At 38.4% G+C, this 11727-nt stretch overlaps 1 long non-coding RNA gene across 1 annotated transcript; it reads right to left on the bottom strand.

Annotated features, from left to right (window-relative positions):
- Positions 1-391: 391 nt before the first annotated feature.
- Positions 392-8625, bottom strand: LOC107313621. Its single transcript, XR_004307172.1, has 4 exons — positions 8520-8625; positions 8293-8395; positions 1256-1333; positions 392-875 (listed from the first exon to the last, which is right to left on the bottom strand). It is a non-coding gene; the product is annotated as an uncharacterized LOC107313621 (long non-coding RNA).
- Between the last annotated feature and the right edge of the window lie 3102 nt (positions 8626-11727).

Here is an 11727-nt window from a genome sequence, read left to right as displayed (position 1 = left end):
CTGTGATCTGAAGAGAGTTGCTTACCACTAGTAAAGTACTGTAAAGTAAATCAATCCTGGGCTGACTTATTTTCCTTTTTCCTCCTATAACTTCTATAACTATTAGGAAAACATACAAACTGACCTTTAAAGCAATTCATTTTCCTTTCCACAAAACTTTGAAAGCAATTTTAGTTTGTGAAATAAGAAAACAAGTTTAAAAATCATAAGGGCTATTGTGAAAAGGGACGGCTGCCTTCCAGCCAGCTCTATTATGCATTAGACAAAGGCATACAGCCTGCTCTGCCATACCTTCATTGATTCTGCAGCTGAAAAAATATGAAAACACGCTTTGAGTAGATAAAGTCCATGAAGTGGAATGGATTAAATAAAAGCACAACACCCAGCATTCTCACTCTATGTGTACTTTAAATTCAAAGTCACCAATACAAACTTTTAAATTTTAAAAAATAGAAGACATCAATTACTTATGAAGTTACAGATGGCAAAATCAGAAGAGCTAGAGAACCCACCAGCTAGTGATATTACATGACAAGCAATTGGTGCAGCATTTGATAGACAGGACCCTTGAGTCCCATGTTCTCCACTCCCTTCCCATGTTCTCTACCCCTTTTTTTTTCTTCCTTATTGCAAAGATACAATATACAAACAGGCAATCAACCAAATGGCTTTGGTTATAAAATGGAAATTCACACACATATATAATTGTTAATCAGTTCAATAACTAAAACCCATCTGTATGCTTGCATAGCTACCTGGGGCATGGTGATTTCTCAACAACTAAGCTCAGGGGATGAGATCTGTTGGGGAGTTTCCAGTGTCAGCTGTGGAGTGTGTAGCTGTGAATCTGCTTCCAAGGAGGCAGGGTCACCTCACTGAGTTGTCAGAGAAGTAGATTAAAAAAAAAAAAAAAATAGGGTGGGGATATCCAGCATGTCAAAGAAACCAGGGTAAAATTGCATTTTTTGACTTTGAGAAATATTTACAAGATCATAAAATATGTTATGAATTATAAACAATACATTAATTACATCTTACAAAAACTATTAGGTACCTATTACTGATGTGACTACAGCATATTTATATAAATTTCAGAGATTCTGTCCCAAATTTTAGAAGAAAATTTGCATTTAAATCAGGCCTTGGAGAGTTTCCTTGTCACTACACATGCCTTTATAAAAAAGTCTCTCCTCAGCATTAGGTACTCAAAGGCTACTTGGCCTTGCTGAACTTCATGAAGTTGGTATGGGCCTACCTCTCAAACCCGTCCAGGTCCTTCTGGATGGCATCCCTTCCTTCTAGCATTCCACATTGTTGTTTTCTTACCAACTCACTTCCAGTGGAACAGAAGAGACAACCAGAAAAAAAATAATCAGTGAAGAAGGGATAATGTGTTGAGATATAAAAACTAAGACAGAAAAGGAAAAAGAGAATAATAGTAAGTAAGGAGATATATAGATTAAAACATATATATAAATATACATACACACAGATATATAAATATATATATAAATATACATACACACACATATATAAATAAATATATATATATAATTGCTCAGTGCCCACTGACTGATGCCCAGAGGGTCTCCAAGCAGCCAGCTCCCCACAGTTAATCAAATTTTTTACTCATTATTCATAAGAGATGGTATACCCCTTAGGCCAGTTTAGAACGGCTCTCCTGGTTCTGTCCTTTCCCAACTCCTTGTAACCCCCAGCCCCTCTCACTGGCAGGGCAGTGTAAGAAGCTGAGAGAATGGAATGTCCTTGGCATGTATGCACAGCACTATTCAGCAACCACTAAATGAGTGTGATAATCAACATAGCTTTTCTCCCAAAACCAAAACATTAGCATCATCCCAGACACTATGAACAAATATCTACCCTGTCCCATCTGAAACCAGGATGTGGCCTCTGGTGCATGTGTTGCCTGTAATGTGCAGAGTACTGTTGAAACAGATCTCTGAAGTTGCCTAATCTGTGTAAGAAATATAACACACAAACCACTGCTGGAAAACACCCTTCTACTTTCACATTTTTAAAACAAAATAGTAACAAAGTATTTCTGCATCAGAAAATGCATTAATAGAGGCTCCCTTCTCCCAGCTGCTGCTACAGTCCCAGCCACACCACAAGCTGTACTACTCATTGGAAAGCCAGAGAAGGCAGAAGTATGGCCACTGGTGACACTACCACCTGCATGGAGACTGCACAACCACACAGCAGCCAAAAAGCTGGCAAAGATCCTTTCCTTTCAAGCTCCCTCTAATAAAAGCAATTTAATTCTTGCCTTTTTAATTAGCACATGTTATTCTTCCTGGTTTGTTTCTTCCTCATGCCTTCACCCAAATACATTTCTAAGTCCCCATATTACAGTTAAGCTTGGAAATAATACGAGTCTACAGCCACCCAAACCTGCTATACTTTTCAGCAAGCCAAATTACAGTTCTGATAAAATAATTCTATATAAGTAAATACTCACATAATGTGCAAGTGCCAAGAGCAAGTCTTATTACAGTAAAAGAGCACTGCCACTATCAGCCAGTCAGTCTGTACTCATATCCATCTAAGAGCTTCCATGAAAATGGATGTCACTATTGAATTAGAGATTTGTAATGATTTATAGTACTTAGCTGTCTTTAGTGATGCTCAGATTATGTTTGAATAAGTGAATACACTGTGTTCCTGAACATCAAGCAAGCCTTTGGGGACCCAGCCTTGCAGAAGGCTAGGGAAAATGAAGAACTGTTCACTCTCAACTCTATCAGACGCTTATCTGGAAAAATAAAACCATGTGCTGGGGCTTTCAATTCAGCTTTATCCACCCAGACAGGTGGGATCAAAGATTACAGAAGACTGAAGGCAAAATGATCAGTAAGACTAAGGTAACACTAACAAAAAACAAATATCTTCTGCGAGAAGACATTTCATTCCCACTGGTGCTTGAGAATAAAGAAGAGGTAATTAATCTCTGTATTAACTATCATTTACAACACAGAGAAGCAAAGGAGTGTCTTGTCAGCAGGCAAACATTTGCAGCCTATAATGGTCTGTAATGCCAGAGATCTCATTGGGATTTTTTGGCTACTCAGTCCAGACCACACTGGGAGGCTTTTAAAGTTTTGATCTTACTGGGACACTATTTTTTTATTCGGTCTTGTGATGAAAAGCCTCCTCTAGCTGTACCACCTGTGAAGTTTGATTTGAAATCTGACATGGACTGCAGTCATACAAAGGAACAGGACAAAGCTTTCAACTCTTATGGTTAGTGGAAGGGAATCCAATACCTTAGTACCGCAGAAAAAAAGAGCTGCTAGGCTGCAGGTTTAAGCTGTAAGTTGAAGATTTTAAACTCCCGCTCTGACTAATATGCCCCTGTCTTGCAGAAGATATGAAATAGATTTCAAAAGACTAGGAATAAGAATTGGTACTCTCTTGCTCTAACAACCGTCCTGAGAACATTAAAAACCTCTATATTGTGCTTCAACAAAAATAAAAGGTATTAAAAGACAAAGTTATTCTTCTGAACTCATCCAAAATTCCTAAGTATGTAACCAGACTTTTAAGATACTTACCCATTTTATGCAAGTATCTGATTTTCAAAAATTGTGCAGAAATTCTGGATAAAAGTAACTTCCTCATCAGCTGAAATAGTTTTCTGATTCAAATAATACAAGTACCTTGGTTTTTTTTCCCCTTTTAGTTTAGATACTGCTTTATCAATCATACCACCATTAAAGTTCTACTTAAGTGAAATCACAGACGACTTCTCATTAGACATTAAAATGTCTGGACTACATTCACTGATCTTTTTTTAAACAGAGACCCATGACTCCCCCTCCATTAAATCCCCCCCCCCTCCTGTCACTCCCTCCTGCCCCCTTTTTTTTTCTTGTTGTGTATCTCTGAGAAACAAAGTAGAAAAAGCAAACACACACACACATTCAGCCAAGAATACGGTTAAGGCATGTTAAAGCTGAAGGACAGTGAGATTTGAACAAATTGTGCCTTCTATCTTGGCACTTCATACATGTGCCAGGAAAAGTAGGCAGGAGGGTCATACAGCCCTAAAGACAGAACAACTATGCCATAGAAAGAACTACTTGTCTTTCAAGAAACTTCAGGGAGAGACCTAAAAGTAGCTCATTTTCTGTAGCTCGTGATTTCTAAAAAACTTCTCAGGAAGAATCTTAGATCTCAGCAACCCTCTGGCTTAGTAATGTTACCGTCTTCCATTTCCTATTGCAGTATTTTCCCTTTCCAAAAACACAGTTCTTGCTCTATGCTCTGTAGGGATCTAGGCCAACTGACATACTTATATATTAAGGAAATTATCACAATATATTATTTAAGAGCACAAGGACTGTTTCTTTGAAGGAAGATGTTGAGGTACCAAAGACCATCACCTGGTGTTCAGCCCATGACTCCCAATGATACTGAAATTTTCATTTACAAATTGCCTCCACCTCATTTACAAATCTGAGTATCACTTCATTTACACCTTGTTGATCTTCTTAGTGCAAATGTTTTAGCAAGCCTCAAATTATAGCCCAGCCTTGTATTGGTAAACTGTTTTTAAGACGTCTGTGTCATTCCTGCCTCAAATTGCTCCTGACAGTTTCTGCATCCCACAATAGCCACAACACAGAAGTGCATATAAAAGACAAATGATTGGGTCTGTGAAACATTCACAGAAGGAAGAGTGTGATTTTATCTGCCATTGCCAACCATCACAGATATGCTTGTTCTATCAGAAGCAGCTCAGCACTGGAGAGCAGCATGCTGGCTCATTCAGAGACAGCAATACAAATGCTCACACCACTGAATGGGAGACAAACTTGCCAGCCTTCAGCTTGAGCAAGGGCAGAGAACAACATATTGTATTCTATCTCTACTATCAGTAGCAACACAACAAGAAATATACAGCTTTCTGTAATCATCTTGGTATAATATCAGAGAAACTAAATAGAAAAAAGGAAACTCAGAACACAGGTATAGGTGAAACCAAGTGTCAAAGCCTAACACATGATAACAAGGAAATAGCATAACAGAAATGGCACTTCTGATAAGTAAATATTTTATTTTTATGGAGAAATGAGAGGTGAGTTCTTGAGCAGGGATGCTGAACAGCAGGAAGGATGGGGTAGTGAGCTGTTTGGACACCTGCCTATGTCCTTCACACGTCAGGTGTCTGAAGCTGTGCATGATAATGAAAGCATCCTGCATCACTGGTCTACTAACAGAGCATGATTATTAAGGTCATGCACCCTGACAGCACTCTTTGATTGAGAAATCACTGGAAATCTCAGCCTACACATACATCTTGTGAGTCAGGTAGCATGTATTATATGTTTATTGCTCCTAGCAAAATAATCTTATTCACCTGTGAATGATATATGGTATGCCACTTAAGACACTGGTCTTCTTCCATTTGGAAAAGAAATAGATCACATTACAAATGACTTTCCCCGCTAAATCTTTTTTTTCTTGACATCCTTATCTACAGATTCAGAGTCCATCTGCAATAATTATTAATTATTCCAACTTTGTCTTCCTCTACATCACACTAAGACATGTCATTTTATCTCCAGAAAGCATGAATCTAGATACATCTGAAGGAGCATTAGAATCATAGTTTTAAAATGTATTCAACTTAAGAGGGCTTCAAGCATACTGAAGAGCTACTTGTAGACTCTGACCACTTTAAATCATATTAGAGAAATAAGGTAATACAAAAAAAAAGTTTAATATTAAACTAAGCATTACCAGAATTGGGAAACTCTCTTGTAAAGCTTTGTTACTTGTTTGAATGAAAGTTATTGCAGAGGAAAGACGGACTTGGAGAATTATGGTTCATGGCATAAAAAAAACATAAGGGAAGGATCAAGTGATCAGTTACATGCAGCTGTATTTCAAAATTCAACATTATGCACATCATGAATATTTTTGAAAGTAACATTTTCATGGAAGGCTACATATCATAAAGCTGAAGCAACTACAGCTTCCTTGAATTACATATATAATTTCACACTTTCTATCTTGTCAAGGAAACTGAAAGAAACTAAACAGAAAATGACCAAATGTGAAGTCTTTATTTACAGCTCATGATGAAGTGAGAAAGTGCAACAAATTTAGATTAAGGAAAGTGAAACTTTTACCAGGGGAAAAAAAAAGGATGAAACAGGAAATGACCAGCCTGTCAGCACAGAGTTACCTCAACAATTTTAAAAACTGGAAGAGTGAGAAAAAGATAAAAAAGGGTCAGTGTCCTTATCTTTTAACTCTGAGAACTGTAAAGAGCCCCAAGCTGATCAGAGACAGAGTTCTAAATTAGTGTCTCACATCTAAAATAAGGACTGTAACTCCAGGTTGCCTATGGGGTGTCAAGATTAATTTGTAAGTGTTGGCACTGTGCTTTAAAAATGTAAGATGATGTATAAGCACTAAGTATTATCATTCCAAAGAGAGATTTCGAGGAATTTTCAAACCTTGAAGGGGCCATGTTTAATTCACACAGCTAAAATTACTTATTTCTGCAAAATAATTCTCCATTACATTTACCAGTATTTGCCACCACCCAGCTGCAACAAATGGCACCTCAGATATCTTGAAGACAAGAAAATGATGCTATTTGGCCAACTATTCACAATCATGCAGTGGTTTGGGCTGGAAAGGACCTTTATCATCATCTAGTTTCAATCCCCTTGCTATATGCAGGGACACCTCTCTCTATACCAGATTGCTGAAAGCCTCAACCAGCCATGCTTTGAATGCTTCCAGGAAGGGGGCATTCACAATCTCACTGGGTAACTTATTCCAGAGTCTCACCACCCCCCCAGTAACAAATTTCTTCTTAATAGCTAGCCAACATCTACCAGGATGGAAGAAGGAGGGCTTTAAACTAGAGTTGACTCAAACCATCCCACTTTGAGGCTGATGATGGTAATGGACACCCTGGGTCAGGAGCTGGATCACCGGCCAGTAAGATAGCATCTAACCAGGGCTCAGAATAAGGAAACTCTAATTGGTAAATCAGCCTCAATGGGAGCCCAACTTAAGTGTGCATTTTGTTAAATGTAATTGATACTTGTTTAATACATCAGTCATGAGGGGAAAAAAAAAACGAAAAAAAAGAAATAAAGAAAAAAAAAAGGAAATAAATAGAATTGAAGTTTGCATTCATTTCTGCTTTTTTAAAAAATGAAGGGAGCCCTGAAAAAGAAACTAAGCTTTCTGTGTTCAACCCTCATTCTCATTTAAGTTCTCATTAACAAAACTCTATTGACAGTAGAGCAGAAGGGTTTCACCCAGTGCATCTGATTCTCTTTTAGCATAACTCTACCAAAGAAAAATCAGTTATACTGGATAGCTCATAAGCCATTTGGAAAACAGCATGAGTACTGAGGTGACAAAGCCAGCTAACGATACACGCTTGCCCAATGTCAGAAAAATGAAAGCAGCTGTGTAAAGTTGTAGAAAGACCTCTGGCACTTACTGGCAGATGAAAGGGCTGGCAAAATTGAATGTAGATAAAGGTATAGTAGCATACAAGATTAAAAAAAACAAACCCCCCCAAAAAAACAATTTTAACTCCATACACACAAAAATAGGCCTGACAGTTAACTGCCTAGGAAAGAGATCTTGTCATTAAACAGTTCTAGGAAGTACCAGATGGGGAGGAGTTTGTGAACTGTTATGGCAGAAAGCAGAACAAAACAGGGAATATTGTATGCTCCTATACAAGCTCAAATCTTGACTGCTTTGCTGCCTTTGCAGACTTTCCTCTAAAACATACAGTAGAAACAAACCAACTCAGAAGAGCAATAAGGATGCCATATCAGAAATTAATACAGCCCCTCTTCCTAGAAAAAAAAAGTCAACTGTGAAGCTCATGGTAAAGCTGTAAAAATTCTGAGAATCACAAGGTATAAATACATGGATCATAGATTCATGAATGAATTTAAGATAACAACTGGTGGCACCAGAATGAAGTTAGTGAGTAAGCAGAAAGCAGCAGAGGCTGGTTTGTGCCTACATAACTGGGCAACAGCAAGCATTTCCATGGGATGTTGTAAGAGCAAAAAGGTAAAATGCACATCACTGTAAAAACTAATAACAAAAAATGAAAGTCCACAGGGGGATATAACAAAAAAATACAAAATGCAAAGAATCCATCAGTATTTGTACATTTTACCATTCTACGTGCTTACCCTCTTTCCTGCTCTTCCCTCTCCTGCTGCTACTAGCTACTGTCCATACCACTGCATGACAGCATTTCTGAAAGGCTCTTACCTGCTTTTCCTGATGGTGAGAACAACTGCAGAACAGCTTCTCCTTTTCAACAGCAGCATGCTTGGCACTAAGCCTATGTTGGGATATTCCAGAAAAATAACAACTGGAAAAAAAGCCAAATCAAAGCAAATTTAGGGAGGGAAACAAGTGTCAGGTCTTCAGGCTGACAGGAATGACTTGCTGGAAGAGAAGGACAAGAAGGACTGGGAAGGCTCCTGGGTTCTGACCTGCTGTGGTTTGTCCTGGCCTAAACTGCTGATGTTGGCTGCTCCTCACCCATGCAGGTAACTCCTACAAATCCCAAGGCAACCTGCAGCACGCTTCCTGTTCTGCCAGTGCTAAATAAGACATAGCAGACGCTGTTTTTATTTTTAATGCTGTCCCCAATACAACATTGAGCACAAACATGCTTAGAGAAGAAGCACAGACACAAACATGACAGGCAGAGTCAGGCCACAGATCTATAAGAAGGATCTTTAACTGCAGCACCTCAAAGCCCTTCTAAAGTTAATATACACCAAAAACTAGGGACACCTACATTTGAAATGATAACAAGCACATTTTATCCCAGAAGCCTTAGTTTTGATCCCTTCACTCAGAACCTAAGAAACACCAGTGGAATAATGAATAAATATGTACCTAAATAGGCCAGATTGTACTTGTTGCAAGGAGAGAGAAAGGAAGGACATGATAGCCTTGCTTTTTGGAAATTAACAGGAATTCATGAACGTCTACATACATCCTGCTAGTTCACTCGTGACTTGCTTTTTATTTGGACTAGTTATGTAACAAACAAATGAAAAACTGCTCTGAATTGATGTGCTGGATTACAACCACACCATTTTCCTAGCACCTTTTGTTCAGCTTGGTTTCTCCACTTTAGGGCAGCAATCTGCTTTTTGCCAGCTGCTTGTATTGGTGAAGGAAAGTGAGGCTGTGGGGAAGGCTTGTCCTCACACATGCGGCTGCCTGCAGGAAGTACCAGCGGGTGGTGAAGCACAGAATAGAGATGGAGAATTTCTGGCTTCCTTCTGCCTAATTGTCTTTTGATGACTGGACTACTACTTAGCTTGCCCATCAGCTGCTCTCAGTAGCAAAATAGGCCCCATGAATCAGGCACATCATCTCAGCAAGACATGGTTGCTTAGAAAAATGAAATACAAAATTTAATAATCCTTCAGGCCAGATCCTCAGCTAATGTAGAAAAGCACAGTTGCACTGAGGTGCATCTACATCAATTGGCTTTAGGTAAGGATCTGGCTGTCTGTTCATAAGCTTGGTAGAAAGGAGCCTTTATCTATGCAATATTAAAGGGGCAGGAAAATCCAGCTCTTCCACTGGGCTGCCTCACTGCATGGCATAGTTTCTCAGAGCTTTGAGCTAATTTGAAGAAACTCAATTTCAGAAACTGTCATAGATGCAAAAGGATCTGTAATTCATCACATGCTGAACAAGGGTCATCAAAACTGAAAAATGCATGAGCTTTTGGAGCTTTTTTTGAGTTGTTGGAGGCACTAGAATAATGGACTGCAGCAGCTCACATCCCAGATCTCTTCCCACCCTTTGTCCTCAGATTCTTGGTTCAGGTCTCTGAACTAACAACATGGCAGAGAGTCTACACTGAGAACACTTTCTGAGCATGAATAAAGGCTGCTCTGGAAGTAATACTTGCTATTTTGTTATATTGACTCATGACATCAGAGACAGATGTTGGTGGTATAACCGCTGTCACACCACAAAATGAAGAGCATCTCAATCAGCTCATCTGTGTGAATAGGCTAATAGTGGTGACTATGTTGAAAAATAGTGAGTTTTTTTAGCTGAGAATTTGCTTCATCAAGAATGTTTTTTTTAATCTGTTGTAGTTTCCATGGAAATAAATAAGAGGCATTACTCTCAGAGCAAACTAAGTACTTCATAGTAAGATAATATATCAGCTATAATAGCTAGGAGAATAAATAATTGAGCTACAGTAATCATTACATGCTCTAATGCCATCTGCTTGGACTTGCCAACATACAGCAGGCTGCACCGTGAACTCAGTCTGACCAATGTGATCATGTACTCTGGGACATGCCATGCCTGGCTAACACTCTAAGGACAAACTGATTCTATATCAGCACTGTGTATTGCCTTACAGATCTGTTCCTGTATGCTCAAGGCTGACTATTACATTATTAAATCCTAAATTATCTTCTTACAGACTGCATGCTAGAATGGCACTGTGAGAGAAAGCTTGGGAAGCAATCAAGGAAAACAAGAAATCAAGGAATTAAGTTGAAAAGTACTCAATACAAAAAAACTGCACAACCCATCAAGCTCCATCTCCCTCCCTCCATGATTCCCCAAATCTTGCCAATGCAGAGGTAAGAGTTTTAAGTAAAAAATGAGAAAGGTGTGTGTTTCTTGGTATTTGTAGAAGCAATGACATCTTCAGATTGGATCTACATGATTGATTATATGGGAGGAAGAAGTCATGTTGTTTAAGAAAGGTGATGGTTATTTGATATTGCTTGTGAATATAACATGTGGCAGTTGTAAGAGCTGAGCTTGTTAGTGGGTAGGGGGTCTAATCTTTTTGCTTGTGGAGTAAGGTTCCAAAACTGCTTTCAGAGAAAGCTTTTGCTGACATATGAATGTGTTCATTGCTACACTCAATTGACCTGACTGCTCTAGGAGCAGCTGTGCAAGTCAGAACAAACCTCTCTTTAATCAATGTAGGAGGAAAGATGAACCTAATAGTCAATGCGAGTAGTTAAATGAAACCACATGTGCACACAGTCTCAAAAATATTGCCTAGGCTTCTGATAGCACCTCTTGATCTACAGCTGTGTTGATATCTGAAGTAAAGCAAGTAATATTGTTCTGACATAAGGAAGTATCAATGTCAATGATGCTGCTACTATTTTTGTCAAAATTACTAGTGTTCATAGCTTAGAAAGATGATTTTACTTCAATGTAGATTTTTCTCTTTAGTAACCAGAAAGGTGTTAAAACAGACCTACTGTTTTAAAACTGTTATCTGGGTTAAGCAGTCCCTTTTAAATGAAAGTCATAAATTGTGCATGTTCTCCTACTGGCTATTAGCTTCTACTTAGCAGATTCTGAATTACTTTCCTAGAGTGAAATGCATATGTGAGTCACAGTTCATAATATTGCTTATTCAGCTCCATGTCTGCAATTTGAACTAATTAAGTAACAGTGTCACAGGACTTCGGTGAAGACAGTTTCTGCTCTGTCACTCCTTGTTGTCAATTATCAACTCACACTAATCACTATTACTGTCAAAACAGACATCAGTGCATGATTGTATTTATCTTATTCCCAGTTCCCATTTCAAAAGATTCATTTAGATAGGTTATTTATTTTCTATATTCACACCTTTTTCCTATTATTCATACTGTTTTTTCCCCATTCCAAACTTTTCTCTTTCTT

Source organism: Coturnix japonica, chromosome 4 (assembly GCF_001577835.2).
Source record: "Coturnix japonica isolate 7356 chromosome 4, Coturnix japonica 2.1, whole genome shotgun sequence".
In the NCBI taxonomy this organism is placed as follows: Eukaryota; Metazoa; Chordata; class Aves; order Galliformes; family Phasianidae; genus Coturnix; species Coturnix japonica.
The sequence above is the reverse complement of the archived record's forward strand: the minus strand, read 5'-3'. Positions and strand labels throughout refer to the sequence as shown.